This window comes from Pinus tabuliformis, chromosome X (genome assembly GCF_031772625.1).
Source record: "Pinus tabuliformis cultivar Carrire ecotype Pingquan chromosome X, CPIR1, whole genome shotgun sequence".
NCBI classification, from domain to species: domain Eukaryota; kingdom Viridiplantae; phylum Streptophyta; class Pinopsida; order Pinales; family Pinaceae; genus Pinus; species Pinus tabuliformis.
In genome coordinates, this window is record NC_142308.1 from 984438065 (window position 1) to 984454969 (window position 16905).

General features: G+C 38.6%; 1 pseudogene; it reads left to right on the forward strand.

Moving 5' to 3' along the window:
• The first annotated feature begins 2374 nt into the window (after positions 1-2374).
• Positions 2375-12901, forward strand: LOC149143024 (protein NRT1/ PTR FAMILY 2.9-like; annotated as a pseudogene).
• The last annotated feature ends 4004 nt before the right edge of the window (positions 12902-16905 follow it).

The following is a 16905-nucleotide window of genomic DNA, read 5'->3' on the forward strand; positions in this document are numbered from 1 at the left end:
CCGACGTAATGGAAGATGGGTTATCCGCCACAGTTCCTGGAGGTGGCAGAGGGCTGTAGTTGAATTGTACATGCCCTTCAAAGTGCGCCAATGAACTCTCCAGCTTTTCCACTTTTTCTGCAAGGTGGTTTTACCCTCGCCAAATCACCACCACTCGCTCTCTGACCTGGCACTGAAAGTAATGCATCATGTCCAAGGTGGACACCAACTCAGCATGCTTCTCCCTTCAAACCTGTTCAACTGTATCCACCATATCTAGCATAGATTGAATTAGTTCCAACAATTCTCTAGATAATAATGTTGAATTACCTACATGTTGGGAGTTGCACGTCAACCAGACCCCTAATTAGCCATTCCATCTTGCCGCACACCACCAATTCGCTGAGGTTGCTAAGACCTCCTACCTCCATCTCCACGGGAAGCCTACTTCTTGCCATCGCGACTGCCACACCTTCCACCACCTGATAGCAGGGAGGAGGCAATAGTCTTTCCACCCTGGTGCATCCCGACTACCACCATTACCAAATTCTTTGAAGGATGAAATCACGTATAGTCCCCTTAACCTGAAAAGCCTGGTTTGGCACGGGGTAGGAGAAACCACGATGCGAGGAGGGTCACATATTGAAAAATTATGCAGAGGTAAATCTCTCAACAGTCTTCAGAGTACGACCCATTGAAACTTTCCCAGACCTCCACACCCAAAGACCATATCTGTCTTCACCAAAATTCACCGCAGACGACCACACACTACAAGCCAACTACCACCTCACCGACAATTGAGAACGGCGGTGAGAACACAAGCTACTTGAGAAGGAGAAGGCGCGAGAAACTCACCCGAGGCTGACACTGCCCAACATGCCTTGTGTATTCGACACAAAAATGTCGATCTCGAACACTCAAGAAAGGTGACTCTCCTATCTCCATCGAACATAAAAAAATGCCCACAAAACCACCAAGCATGCAAGTTTTCGGACAAAGTACCAGAAATGAATAGCCCCTCGCACAACCATTTCCACCCCGAGTAGCACCACCTCCAGAGGTCATGTGTTGTATACTTTTTCCTCTAAACGCCTCCAACAGACCAGCTATTCGAACCTTCCAAAATCCATCGAATACATAAATACCAAGTTCCCCAATGACCCGTAGCCACACTATGCAAGCGCAATAAAACCTGAGGTGCCTTTGGAGAAAAACTATAATGAATTCACACAGCCAAGAGCTGCATGGAAAGATCAGATACTGCCACTCGACGCTGAAATCCCACCGCCGATTCTTTCACTTGCTTGCAGAACACTGACCAGGAGCCCAATACAAGAATGAAATGCAAACGCAAGTGCCGTCTCGCTGAGCCATCCCGCTCATTAAAATTTCACTAGCCACATTCGCTGAGACAAGATAAGGTTTCACGCGATCGCATTTACAATTGCAGTTACACCTCCCATTACACTGGTTCAGGTAAAAAGAGTGGGATGTCAGTCCTCCGCCAGAATGCCAATTATTAGTGATCATAAGACTTGGTGGCTACGTGCTCTGAGATTCTCACCCCATCCAAAAAGAATTTATAGACTTTAAAAAACCAAGACACATTTCTTTTTATTAATAAAAATCTCTTCTAATTCAAACATATTTAAAAGAATATTTTTTTTACGACTAAACTTAAAAACTTCATTTAACTCAGGCACACAATCCGAGATTCTCACCGCATCCAAAAAAAAGTTTATGGACTTTAAAAAACCAAGACACATTTCTTTTTATTAATAAAAATCTCTTCTAATTCAAAAATATTTTAAAAAATAATTTTCTTACGACTAAAGTTAAAAACTTCATTTACCTCAGGGGCACAGTAGCTTTAGATGATCGCGCATGTTCACTGATACCATTCTATCATAAGTGAATTAGTATGAAGTAAAACTACCTCATCTAGAATAACTCACTAGTGGTTAGTGAAAGGTAAGCTTTCACTCCACCCAAATACCTGTAAGTCTTGAATCATTAACTAGTTATATGATTCAACTATTTAAATCTTGAACTGTTAATCTGTTTCCTTAAATCCTAGTGAAACAAACTCTTAACCAAATAAAACTAATTTTAAAACACAGGATAAGCCCTATTCTTCTACTTACCTACCCGCTCTAAATTACGCACTTGAACTTAAAATTCTATTAAAATTTTGCATTGTATGAAAATTCTACGAAATAAAAAGTGCTAGACTTCACTAGACCATTGTTGACGTGAAATGCTTTACTAGTTACGTATTCTTTCGTAAGTTGTTTGCTACCATAAATGAATCAGGCCAGCCTACTTGGCATTCTCATGTGTTTGTGCTCTTGTCCCTCCTTCGTCGTGCACAGTTTTCACACTGGCTTGCAGAGTCATGGTTGTCCAGAGACGGATGGAGTTGAGTTCTTTACCCAAATTAGATGATCCAATGCGTCATCTAATTGAACATGACAACGCTGAGGACGGAAGAAATTTCACAAGTGATCAGCGTGGAACCAAAGTCCCGCTGGAATCGATCTTGGCTTTTGAACACAAAAACCAAGTGCAAAAAGACGAGGGATCCTTCTATCACAGCAGCAAAGGAGGATGGAAAACTATGCCTTTTAACATAGGTGAACTACTAACCATATTGGTGTCATTAAAGTTATTACCAGGGGCTATGTGAATATGGCTAGGTCAATGCCTGCTCTACCAAAAAATTCCTTTTCTTTTTATAATATATCTGGCGAATTTTTTAAAATTTTGATGGGTAGTACAGTTGATTGAAACCCTACTGAAGCTATTAAGCTATTGGCCCTGTGTCATGAAGCCCAAAGCCCAGGTTCAATTCTCTTTAAATTGATCAAAAATCAAGTTACTTACGGTAGAATCGCTACCAAATATATATATATATAAATAATTGGTTTTTAACTTTCTCCATGAAGCGCCATGCGTTGCTGCCATGGTACAAGTCCTCTGCCATGTTCATTTTGCCAGTGTGAAAATATATTTAGGTTTTGTTTCATTCAATATTACCTTGAGCTCTATAGAATTAGATACTTGAGTGTGTAGATTTGCATAGTTTGAGTCGACTTGGCTAGAGCTACGAGGAATATATATATATATAAACTACTAACTAGGGCTGCTTGAATATGGTTAGGTCAATGCCTGCTTCTACCAAAAAAATATATTTTTCTATTTGGTAGGTTATTTTAAACCTTGATGGATAGCACAGTTGGTTGAAGTCTTAGACAAAACTATTGACCCTGTCATGCTTCCCAGGTTCAATTCTCCCTAAATCCATAAAAAATATCAGGCTACTCGGGGGTAGAATTGCGACCAATATATATATATATATATATATATATATATATAATAGGTTTTTAACTCTCCATGAGGGGCCATGCATTGTTGCCATGGTCCAAGTCTCTGCCTAGTTCATTTTACCAGTGTGAAAATATATTGAGGTTTTGCTTCATTCAATATTACATTGAGCTTTGTAGAATTGGATATCTGAGTGTGTAGATTTGCATAGTTTGAGTGGACTGGGGTAGAGCTACGAGGAATATATATATGAATGATAGGTTTTTAACTCCCCCTGAGGGGCCATGCGTTGCTGTCGTTGTCCAAGTCCTCTACCTAGCTCATTTTGCCAGTGTGATAATATATTTAGGTTTTGCTTTATTCAATTTTAGCTTGAGCTCTATAGAATTAGATATCTGAGTGTGTAGATTTGCATAGTTTGAATTTATATGGTAGATAAATTGTTTCTATAAACAAATAACTGTGTAGAGTATAGGGAATATCTAGAAGTTTCAAGAACTGTGAACTGTGTATAGGGAACATCTAGATGTTTCAAGTTTGTAACTCAGGATGGTGATGGATGGAGAGTTAGTAGACGTTCCCTAATGGATTGAGTGTTAGTAGACATTCCCTACAGTTATTCCCAGAAAGAATTAACCTACTAGGATTGAGTGTTATTAAAGATTCTCAACACTCTACACAGTTATTTCCGGAAGCAATTAATCTACGATAACTAGGATCAAGTGTTAGTAAACATTCTCTACACAGTTATTTGCAAAAGCAATTAATCGAAAATAACTAGGATGAAGTGTCAGTAGACGTTCGCTACACTCTACACAGTTATTTGCACAAGCAGTTAATCTACAATAATAGTAACTAGGTATAACTAGTCTAGTTCTCTTTCTGCTGCTAAAGATTTTATAATAATTGGCAACATTTTTAGTACGATTTCGTTTCGACCTAATTGGTGTAATTTGACTAGTTTTTCGAGTTTCTATTCCTCCTCGGCCTTTTACATTTCATGTTCCTAAACGTTAGATTCCTGGCAGCCCAATTTTCTATAATTGTTTTACTGTAGTAGAACAAAGATAACAAAGCCACAACAATTCAAAATTTGTGTTTTTCAGGGCATTACTTTGTTTAACTTTATCAATTTCAGCCCCTCAAATTATTCCATGGTTATACCTCTAAATTTCATTGTGAAGAGTATGGTTCATCCTCGGATAAGGATGGGCATGTTGTTATTTTCTTCTCATAGTTACAGAGTTTGTTTTCTGTGTATGCCTTTAATTTGGCGGTATCTTTTATAATAAGAGTTGGATTCGTTCGTGTTGAAATGGCAGGAAACGAAACTTGTGAGAAATTGGCATCTATGGGTTTGTCCTCAAATTTGATTGTCTATTTAACAAACAAATTCCGCATGAAAAAAGTGACAGCTTCATACGTTATTAACGTGTGGTCTGGATCGATGAACCTTACCCCGCTTCTAGGCGCGTTTCTCTCAGATTCTTATATTGGCAGATACTGGAATTTTTCTCTTGGCTGCATAGCATCTTTCATCGTATGTTGCTCCTGTTGAAATGATAATTTCCAACTGCAGCGTCGTTCAACAAAACCGCCATCTATTCCCCGCTATGACTGTTCTCTTCCCTCTGCGATCCGATTTTGATTGCATGTCGCACATTATCCTATTGCGGCCATATGTTTTCTACGGATTACGATATTGCGATGCGAATTAATCGCAAATCGCATATCGCATGATATGTGTTTTAAGGTTTTGCTTCTATGACTGCCGATTGCGATTCTGCGATGTGATTCGATCGCAAATCGCACTGATACAATAGTGTTCCATTTTTCCTTCCGCAGATTGTGATTCTACGATGCGATCCAATTGAAGTCAACGGTTGAAGTACAGGCCTGCAAAATGAATCTGACATGAAGTAAAAGTTTCATTTACCGCCACTTTTGTTAGTAAAACAGTAAATGTAATTTACTGTGGGTTGGTAAGTTTTGGTAAGGATTTTAATTTTATAGTTTTTTATTTTCACGAGAGTTTTGTCTTAGCGCATAAGTAAAACAATATGTATTTTTCTTTTGTTGTTCTGTGTATGTAATGGAAGCAATGAAATGCACAGCAGTGCGATGAAAAAAAAAGAAAAAGAACGCAGCAGCGTAAATGAGAAGAAAAATTTTACACACCAAAGATTTTTTTTGGCAGTAAATGTAAGAAATTTTTACACACAGCAATGTAAAGTTTCAAAAAGGAGACAGAGTAATTTTTGTGTGGAACTGAAGTGTTCCTGTGCAATCCCTTTGAGAAAGGAAGAAGTTTGTAATAGCAGTTATTTTATTGATGAATGCAAAGTTTGTTTTCATGTGTGAAACTTTGTTCTGCTCACAAAACAATTTTTTTGTTTTCGCTGTGTTAAGATCCTGTGTGTTTCAAAACAGAGCATTGTTCTCTGTTCAGAATTTTGTTTTTGGAATTTAAGCAGAAAAATTCCCAACAGTGGTATCAGAGCTGGTTCGGGCTCTTTGAAGGTGTCAAAGAAGTTGAAGGAAGGTTCCTTTTGTTGCAGCAACTTCTCCAGCAGTGTGAAGACTCAGGCAAAAGAATCGAAGGTATTTGAAGCATAGTTTATAGTGCAAGAATGGCCAGCACCAGTACCAGCACTAGCATGGGTATTTTTAGTACTCAGCTCCCACAGTTTAATGGAAAAACCTATGACTATTGGGAAATAACCATGAGAGCCTTGTTTGCCTCACAAGACTTATGGGAAAGAGTTGAAGATGGTTTTAAAGAACCAGCAGATGAAAATGAGTTTAATAATCTAACTCAGGCAAAGAAAGATCTGTTGAAGAGCTACAAGAAGAAGGATTCAAAAGCCCTTGTATTTTTGTGTCAAGCAGTGCATGAGAGTGTGTTTCCAAGGATAGCAGCAGCCAAGACATCCAAAGAAGCATGGCAAACTCTCAAGACAGCCTATCAAGGCATGGAGAAAGTGAAGACAACAAAACTACAGTTGCTGAGGAAAGATTTTGAGAACCTGTGCATGAAGGAGTCAGACAATATTCACTCATTCTTCACACATGTGATTCGTCTGGTCACACAAATAAGGACTCATGGAGAAGTTCTTGAAGAAAGGAGGATTGTGGAGAAAATATTGAGAGTCCTACCCTCAAAGTTTGGTGTGATTGTCACCACCATAGAAGAGACAAAGGATCTCTCAAACTTTTCAGTTGATGAACTTCATGCATCACTAATAACACATGAGCAGAGGTTGAGTAGAAATGAAAACTCATCTCTAGAGCAAGCCTTCAAGACCCAGATGTCCTTTGGAAGATGAAAAGGTCAAGGCAGAGGAAGCAAGAGAGGAAGAGGCAGAAGCCAAAATAGAGGTGGAAGGAACAGTCCATCAAATGCTCAAGGAAGAAGCAGCAATCCCAATCAGAACCAAGGCCAGGGCAGTAGTCAACAAAGTCGACATCATCATGCTCAAGGACAAAGGTATGAAAAATCCAATATACAATGCTATTATTGTAAAAAATATGGGTATTATGCAAATGAATGTAGGAAGAAGCAACATGATATGAATAATAGATCTAGTGCAAATATCACTAGAGAAAATATCATCCAAGATAATGTGTTTTTAGCTTGTAATATGGCTGAAACAAACTGTGAAGACATATGGTTTCTAGACTCTGGTTGTAGCAACCATATGACAGGAAACATAGCCCTCTTTTCTGTCTTAGATCAAAGTGTGCAGTCACAAGTCACACTTGGGACTGATAGCACAATTTCTGTTATGGGTAAAGGAGAAGTAAAAATATTTACAAATCAAGGTGAAAAGAAAACCATAGGAGATGTCTATTATGTTCATAGAATGAGGTGTAACCTCTTGAGTATTGGACAACTTGTTTAAAAGGGTTACAATGTTTTCTTTGTAAATGATGTATGCACCATCATGGATAGAGCACCCAGCAAACGATGCATTTCTGAAGTGAAGATGACGAGGAACAGAATGTTCCCTCTCAGAATAAGGGCAGATTTGAAAAACAAAGAAGTAATTGTAGCAGTTACCCAAGAGGCTTTCCAAAGCTAACCAAAAGATGAAAATTGGTTGTGGCACTTGAGATTTGGAAATCTCAACTTTTGAGGTCTTAACTTGTTGAGTAGAAAAGGAATGATAAGAGGATTACCATTGATAGAGAAACCAGATAGCCTTTATGAAGGTTGTATATTGGGAAAAAAACATAGAGAAAGTTTCCCATCAGGGAAAAGCATAAGGGCAAAGGCACCCTTAGAAATTGTCCACTCAGACTTATGTGGACCGATGCAAACTCCATCACTAGTAGGCAGCCAATATTTTCTAACATTCATTGATGATTTTACTAGAAAGACTTGGGCTTATTTCCTGAAGAACAAAAGCGAAGTGTTTGAAAAATTTCGAAATTTCAAAGCACTTGTGGAAAACCAAAGCGGGCTGCATATCAAAGTTTTAAGAACTGACAGAGGAGATGAGTATATCTCCAAAGAATTCTTACGACTTTGTAGAGAAAATGGAATTCATAAGCAGTTTACAGCTAGGTACACCCCGCAGCAAAATGGAGTTGCTAAAAGGAAGAATAGGACCATCATGGATATGGCGAGGAGCATGCTAAAGGCAAAGAATTTGCCAAATGATTATTGGGCTGAAGTTGTACACTGTGCAGTATATATTTTGAATAGGTGTCCTACAAAAGCAGTGATGAAAAAAGTGCCGGAAGAAGCATGGAGTGGGAGAAAGCAAGGAGTCACCCACATGAAGGTTTTTGGATGTGTGGCCTATGCACACATTCCAGATCAGCTAAGGAGGAAGTTGGACAACAAAGGGGAGAAATGTATCTTCATTGGATACAGTGAGGAATCCAAAGCTTATAGGTTGTATATCCCATCTACCAAGAAGTTTTCTGTGAGTAGATATGTTCAATTCATTGAGGAGGAAGCTTGGGATCGAAGCATAGAGAAAACAATGAGTGTTAAAAACTATTTATCTCATGATGAAAATGATGAAGAGATGGCTGAAATACATCCCCAAATAGCAGCGCCAACACAAGGACAACAAGAGACACCCTTGAGGAGAAATGAGAGTGATTCTCCAAGCACACCACAAGGAGGAAATTCAAATGCTTCTTCAAGCACTTGTACACCAAATGAAAGAGGTAAGAAATTCAGAAATTTAAGTGATATTTATGATGAAGGAATGAATTCCTTTTTTGCTTTGTATTGTCATGTTGATGACCCTATTCATTTCGAAGATGCAATTAAAGATAAGAAATGGATAGAAGCTATGGATGGGGAGATGAATGTCATAGAAAGAAACAATACATGGGATTTGGTTGAGCTACCAAAAGGTAAAGAAGTCATTGGAGTTAAATGGGTCTATAAGACCAAGAGTAATGCTGAAGGCAAGATAGAAAGGCACAAGGCAAGACTTGTTGTCAAGGGATACAAGCAGCAGTATGGGAAAGATTATGAGGAGACTTTCGCACCGGTTGCTAGAATGGAAACCGTAAGAGCAGTGTTGTCCATAGAAGCACAAAACAAGTGGAAAGTTTACCAAATGGATGTGAAGTTAGCATTCCTAAATGGAGTGTTAAAGGAAGAGGTCTACATTGAACAACCTCCAGGCTATGAGAAGAAAGGCCAAGAGCACAAAGTATGCAGATTGAAGAAAGCTCTTTATGGGCTGAAGCAAGCACCAAGAGCATGGTACAATAGGATAGATTCCTATCTACTGGAAAATGAATTTGCAAAGTGTGAGGGAGAACCCACCGTCTACATCAAAGAAAAGGATGGTAAAATTTTAATTGTAGTGTTGTATGTTGATGATGTGATTTTTACAGGTAATGATGACTACCTCATTAAAAATTTCAAATCAGTCATGAAAGAAGAATTTGAGATGACTGACATGGGTTTGCTGAAATACTTCTTAGGAATAGAAGTAGATCAAAATGAAAATGGAATTTTTATTTCGCAGGAAAAATATGTAAATGAAGTGTTGGGCAGATTTAATATGCAGGACAGCAAAGCAGCAGTCACTCCCACTGTGATGGGATTAAAACTCAGCAAAGAGGACAGCAGCAAGGATTTTGATCCTAGCTTGTACAACAACATAGCTGGCACCCTTATGTATTTAACTGCAACTAGGCCAGACATAATTTTTGTTGTTAGCTTAATTTCCAGATTCATGGAGAGGCCAAAAGAAGCACATTGGTAGGCAGCAAAAAGAATTCTGAGGTATGTCAAAGGTACAAAAATATTTGGCATTTTATATACTTTTTCAGAAAGTTCAGATTTAGTTGGATACACCGATAGCGATTGGGCTAGAAGTGTAGATGATCGGAAAAGCACATCCGGTTATCTCATTCACATGGGTTCAGGGGAAATTTCATGGGCTTCTAAGAAACAACCCATTGTGGCGTTGTCTACAACAGAGGCATAATACGTGGCAGCTACAACAGCAGTGCGTCAAGTGGTTTGGATGAGAAGGATGCTAAGGAGCTTAGGCCAAGAGCAAGCATCAACAACGGTGATTTTTTGCAACAATAGTTCAGCTATTGCATTGTCCAAGAATTCTGTGTTTCACAAACGAACGAAACACATTGGTACAAGGTTCCATTACATCAGAGAATTGGTGAAAAATGGAGAAATTGTCTTAAAACATTGCAGGAGTCAAGAACAAGTTGCAGATATTCTGACCAAGCCATTGGACCAGAAAAGTTTTCAGCATTTGAGGAAATGTCTGGGTATGACTGATAACCCAACAGTTGAAATTAAAGGGAAGTGTTGAAATGATAATTTCCAACTGCAGCGTCGTTCAACAAAACCACCATCTATTCCCCGCTATGATCGTTCTCTTCCCTCTACGATGCGATTTTGATCGCATATTGCACATTATCCTGTTGCGCCCATATGTTTTTCGCGGATTACGATATTGGGATGCGACTTAATCACAAATTGCATATTGCATTATATGTGTTTTAAGGTTTTTCTTCTATGACTGCCGATTGCGATTCTGCGATGCGATTCGATCGCAAATCGCAAATTGCACCAATATAATAGTGTTCCATTTCTCCTTCCGCAGATTGTGATTTTCCGATGCGATCCAATTGAAGTCAACGGTTGAAGTACATGTCTGCAAAATGAATTTGACGTGAAGTAAAAGTTTCAATTACTGCCAGTTTGTCAGTGAAACAGTAAATGTAATCTACTGTGGGTTGGTAAGCTTTGGTAAGGAAATTAATTTTATATTTTTTTATTTTCGCAGGAGTTTTGTCTTAGAGCATAAGTAAAACAATATGTAATTTTTTTTGTTGTTGTTCTGTGTATGTAATGGAAGCAATGAAATGCACAGCACTGCGATGAAAAAGAGAAAAAGAATGCAACAGCGTAAATGAGAAGAAAAATTTTACACACCAAAGTTTTTTTTTGGCAATAAATGTAAGAAATTTTTACACACAACAGTGTAAAGTTTCAAAAAGGAGAGAGAGTAATTTTTGTGTGGAACTGAAGTGTTCCTGTGCAATCCCTTTGAGAAAGAAAGAAGTTTGTAACAACAGTTATTTTATTGATGAATGCAAAGTTTGCTTTTATGTGTGAAACTCTGTTCTTCTCAAAAAACAATTTATTTGTTTCGGCTGTGTTAAGATCCTGTGTGTTTCAAAACAGAGCATTGTTCTCTGTTCAGAATTTTGTTTTTGGAATTTAAGCAGAAAAATTCCCAACAGCTCCTTCTATGGATCACTGTATTAGGCTTTAGCATTAAAAAACATGTAAAGATGTATGATGTCAAGAAATCAATTGTTACCAATATTGGTTAATTTGACATAAACGTTTTAAGTTGTTTGTGTTTCAAATAGCAGTGCAAGCTGAACCTACAGGCAGTAAGTACTCTGTCTATGTGGCATGAAGGGGAAAATGTGTTCCCCCCACAGCCATCTAATCTGCTGTGTTTTTTTTTGAAGGGAATGGGTCTTCTATCACTTACAACCATAATTCCACAGTTCAGGCCACCTCCACGCAACGTCGATGCAGGAACCCCTTGTAAACTTGCAACAAGAGTTCAAAATGCCTTGCTCTATTCCTCCTTTACAGTGATGGCCACAGGAGCAGCTGGTATCCGACCGTGTTATGTAGCCTTTGGAGCAGATCAGTTTGATTACACAAGCGAAAAGGGGAAGAGAAGTATACAGAGCTTCTTCAACTGGTATTACTTTTCAGTCACCATATCGATGATGGTGGCTCTCACAATCATAGTATATATTCAAGATAATGTAAGCTGGAGTTGGGGTTTGGTTATCCCCACCAGTCTCATGTTTCTTTCTGTCACAAGCTTCTTTCTGGGGATGAAGCTCTACATTCGTGTTAGACCAGAAGGAAGCCCATTCACCAGCTTCCTTCAAGTATTGGTTGGTGCAGTAAGAAAGCGTCATTTATCGTTGCCTTCGCAGACATCCGACTATTATGACCCACCACAGATTGGAGTTCTCAAATCAAGGATGGCTCTTACAGACGAATTCATGTAAGCTGACCTGAAAAAAAGTATGGCTGATTTTGCAGTATATCTCAACTGTTTATGGTCGTTATAATTGTTTTTAACAGAAAATATATAGAACATAATATAGCAGTAATCCCTTTTCTTCATTATGAATGGTTCAATTGATAGATATTGGGTACCTATTTTTCAGGTTTCTAAAAAAGGCTTCTATAAAAATCCCACAAGATTTTAAAGAAGACGGGTCCGTGGCCTTTCCATGGAAATTGTGTCGTCTACAACAAGTGGAAGAGCTGAAATCAGTGATAAGGATACCGCCCATATGGTAAAGCACGATCAACATATTTGTGTGTACAGCACAGCTCCACACATTTTCGGTTTTGTAGGCAGAGGTGATGGACAGACACGTGGGCAAGCACTTTCAGATCCATGCAGGATCATTTGGAGTCTTAACCATGCTAGCGATCATCTTGTTTTTTCCCATCTACGACAGACTTATCATGCCTTTCTCCAGGTGAATGATGAAGGATGGCAAGGGTATAACACTTTTACAGAGAATGGGGATGGGAATGGCCCTCGCCGTCATATCGATGGCCTTCGCGGCGACTGTCGAAAGAAAGCAGCGGAACGTAGCGTTAAGCCAGGGTTTCATGGAGAAACCCGGAGACATGATTCAGATGTCAGCACTGTGGCTGGTTCCTCAGTATTCTGTGGCCGGTCTAGCAGAGGTGTTCAGTGCAGTCAGACAGATCGAATTTCTGTACAGTCAATTCCCCGAAAGCAAGAGTATAGCGGGCGCACTCTTCTACTTGTCCATGGCTCTGGGTAATTATCTCATCAGTCTCATTGTGAGCATTGTGAATAACACCACAGGTGGCCCCGGTCACCATAATTGGCTGGCGCAGGATATGAACATGGCCAAGCTCGATAACTTTTACTGGCTAATAGCGGGGTATGCGACTCTCAATTTGGTGTATTTCGTCATCGTTGCTCGCTGGTACAGATACAAAGCCACCGTTAATGATCAAACAGCCCAGATATCCATTACTGGGCAAGATAAATAGATCTCACCTCCTACATAGGCTACATATGTGTACTATTTTCATGCAAAACAATAGTTCTCTCTAACAAATACTCCATGTACTGTTACAATTATGCTATCAATGCCTTAGAAACGATATATAGCTAGCCTATAGCTAAAATCCGGGGAGCATTTAGTTAGCATTCATTCTAAGGTTACAAGTCTTCGAATCATACATTCCTTTTTGTTAATTTGGTAACGATTCTGAATACAAATTATTCATGTAATCACAATTTTAAATAGCTGCAGGATCGTGTTGGATTTATTTTAAAGTTTTCATATGATGGTCTTTTTACTCAATTAAAAAGTAATTTTTTTTTATTACAAGAAACTAAACATTATATTTTGATATTTCCTTAATGAAGATGTTTTAATTTTTAAAACTTAATAATTTATAATGGTATAATAAAGTGGTCAAACTCTATTAAGTGGTCAAACTTTCTTATGAGTTGGATTCATGGGTTGCAGTGTATGTACTTTATTATAAAATGTTTTTATAAAGAACATTTTGATAATGAGAAGTAATTTTTTTTTATAATGTATAGATTTTTCTTTTATTAAACGATTGAAGGAGGAATTTAAATCTCTTAACTTAAAAGTCAATATCTAAAATTTATATCATAATTTTATTATCAATTTTTGTACTTTGATTGGGTTTCATGCAAATATAAAATAAAATAATCAACTTTCCATATAATGATGAATATAAAATTCTTAAACATATACATGGCAGACATATAGGATGAATGATAAGCTTGAGAGTATTGATAATGATATACATTTATAGTACATGGTGTGACCTTTGGACTCCTTTTGGCTATTCAGCTTCCACACCAACCCTTAGAGGATTAGGTGTCCAACATTCCCCCCTTAATCCGAAGGGGTATATATGAGTCCAAGAAGAGAGTTGTAATACAAAATGTGCAAAAATGCATGGCAGCACTAGGTTTAATGTGCTCTCTCAAATGTTGGTATAAGGTGGGTGGTTTAAGCATGACCAACAACATTGGAATGCTTAATGCAGTTCCCATAACTCTTCCATGTCTGGCAAGAAGCTGAGGTCTTCTGCTAGAGGAAGTGCTCCTGATGTTTTGAAGAGGGAAACATTCAGCCATGAAAAGGAGGTCTCACCCCGCATAAAAGGGAGAATCTCAACCTGAAAAGGGAGGTCTCAACCTGTGATGGTTTAAGGATTACCACCAACTCTAGAATGCTTAATGCAATTCCTGGAACTCTTCCAAAACTGGCAAAAATCTAAAGTCTTCTACTAAAGGAAGTGTCTCCAATCTTTTGAAGAGGCATCAACAACTGAAGGCATGCTTAAGGACATCTTTGCTTCTAGCTACAACTCTAAATCTGGTATGGCAGGTTGTGTCTCAGGCTCGCTTGATGTGGCTTTGAAGCTTGTAGATGACCATCGCTTCCCCCCATGAGATACAAGGTGACATGATGGAGAAAACTCAACTGCAAGACTGTTCAATACTGTAGAACAAGCTAAGACATATGACTGAAATATCTTCTTGGCTGTTGATGCCCATTGCCAAGAAGTGATCCATCCAAGATGAATCTTTGTTATTGCATGAGGCTTGTTTTTGAGGCATCTGTTTGAAGAATAATTGGTTTTATGAGAGTGCTTACATGGACAAAAATCAAAAGAGTGATATTTCATATGGCCAACTCAGTCACAGTGTTGGCATTTCACAATTTGTTGTTGCTGTTGTGGAAGAGGAGCAGAATCTGAAACAACTGAAGGTAAACTGTCATGAATGAATCCAACACTCTGAAACTAGATGGTCTTTGAGTAATCTGGAATATGAAAGGACACATCCTTGTCATTTCCAAGACCAGTTTTGTGCTTGTTACGGAAAAGCTCTTCCCAAATTCTGATGATGGGCTTGGGAATTGTAGACTGAACTTTTTCTTCTTTCAACAAATCTGCTCCTTCATTGGGTACTAGATCAAAAATATTGATTTTTTGTTGATGGGAGTTTGTCTCAATGTTTAATAGAGGATTTTTCTGAATAGAAAACAATTCAGAATGATGATTTTTCCATTGTAACTCATCTCGCTGGATTTGAGACTCTAGTTGCAAAAAATCAATCTTTTCCTTTACATTTTGTAGACATATTTTAATGTCGGAAAGATTTCCCTTGCTGATGTTTTCCATCTCATATATGATGGAATGTATTAGGGTATTCAATAACTTTAATTCATCTTCAAGTTTGGCCATTGTCTCAATAGATAAACCTTGATATGCAAATGATTTTTGCCACAATCTTCTCCACTATGGGTGATTTTCATAAGTTTATTCACTGTATAATGCTTTTAAGGCTTCCACATGCACTCACAGTCTCCAAATAAACTTGTATTTTTCAATAGAAACTTCAGAAATTAAATGCAATAGCCATTAAGTGACCGCTCCTATAGAATGGACATTTCTCGTTCAAAAACTTCATTATACAACTAGCAGATTGGAAAATAAAACCTAATAATTAAATGGCAGCCAACACAAATTATTATATAAGCAATTATCAATCCCCAGAATGGCACCTCAACCTCTGTTTATGATGTAAACTGCCCAAGAAATGGAAGCACAGGTTCCTCTTCACCACAATCCTTGTATCTTCAAGAGAGAGAGGAGAGCCCTTTACTTTCAACTTGGCCAAGGCCAAGTTATCAAATAAAGGGACCAAGGCTGAACATGCACTACTCACGATACCTCCATCATTTACATAAATCTCCATGCCTTCTTCTGGAAATTTTGCCACGAACATTTCATTTTCGCCCTACCATTGCAGTCAAAACAACGAAGAAAGAAGAAGTTATGACTCTCACCATAAAACCTGCATACACTTAGGATAAGGATGTTGAAGAGGGGTTTGCTGATATTCCTCCAACCACTACTATCACTATAAATATGGAATTAGTTTAATTTAAAGCACTAAGCTGCAATATGGCATGATCTTTGAGAAGAAGGAATATGCACGTGAGGAGCCTTCTCAATTTGTAGTAGATGAAGAACAAGTGATTGTTGGCCTTAACAAGGAAATGGAAACCATGAAGGCGGGGGAGGTGTTAATAAGACCAAGCGGTGCCAAGGTTGGTATAGCTTTGGTAGGCAGTGTGATGCCGCAACACCAGAGAGCTACGCGGGCAAGTTAATGCCACAAACAATATGCGAAGCACAAGCAGTGTTACCATGAGTTTGGCGGTGTTATGCCAACAAGTTAATGTCGCAGAGGGAATGAGGAGTGGTGAGCAATCGGGTCAGGTAGGCAATGGACTGAGTAGGGGATACAATGGGAACCACAATGATATCACAGTTAAAAATTGGGAGCGGATTTATGTAGCGTATCACCAAAACTGAGATTTCTACAACATATGTACCACATAAAAAATGCACCGTGGATTGGGCAGCAACGTATGTGGTGGTATACATTATGGACTGTGGCCCAAACATAGAAGGCAATGTTCAATAGAGTTGACACATTCCGAGAACCAGTGGTGGTCGTAGATTTCCAGCGATATTTTTTGGGCATGGAGAAATCCAAGCTCTGAGTCTATATCAATCAAATCGAAAGAGTGGGAGTTGTCGTGTGAAGAAAAATAATGCAGATAATGGAGGGGTAGCACAAGAAGGTTGAGGCAAATCGAATAGCAGCTCTAGAGAAGTGACAGGTAACGACAAAAAAAAGGTTCAAATCAAAATCCAAATGTAGAGAGCAGTTTACCTAGCCAGAAGCACATCACGGGCCAACATCAGCAACATGGATCAGGAGAGGACTGAATGCAGGAATTGGATTGAACACAGGAGGTATGGCCAACAACATATCATTAGAAACAACGTAAACTGATGTGAGAGGCTTGATACTGAGGGATGCTGAAGAGCACAATCGATTGTGGGAGTGCCAGTATGGACGGTCGAATCTAACATGAATCTTGTTGAGAGATCAGTGGGACATCGTGCATCAAGAATAGTAATGGCAGTCCTGACACGCAAAAAGG